The following is a 394-nucleotide window of genomic DNA, read 5'->3' as shown; positions in this document are numbered from 1 at the left end:
TTAAAAACAAGTATCCTATTCCTTTGATTGCTGATTTATTTGATAGACTTGGTAGTGCAAAATATTACACAAAGGTGGATCTACAAAAGGGATACTACCAAGTACGGATTGCAGAAGGAGATGAGCCTAAGACAACATGCATCACTCGATATGGCTCATTCGAATGGTTGGTAATGCCTTTTGGCTTAACCAACGCCCCGGCCACATTTTGCACATTGATGAATAGGATTTTCCAACCTTACTTGGACAAGTTCGTGGTAGTATACTTGGATGACATTGTCATCTATAGCGATAACTTGGAGGATCACGCAAAACATCTCCGAACGGTGTTCCAAGCATTGCGGGAGAATGAGCTATACATCAAAAAGGAAAAATGTTCCTTTGCCAAGGAGGA

The sequence above is a fragment of the Olea europaea genome, chromosome 21, assembly GCF_002742605.1.
Source record: "Olea europaea var. sylvestris chromosome 21, O_europaea_v1, whole genome shotgun sequence".
Classification (NCBI taxonomy): domain Eukaryota; kingdom Viridiplantae; phylum Streptophyta; class Magnoliopsida; order Lamiales; family Oleaceae; genus Olea; species Olea europaea.
The sequence above is the reverse complement of the archived record's forward strand: the minus strand, read 5'-3'. Positions refer to the sequence as shown.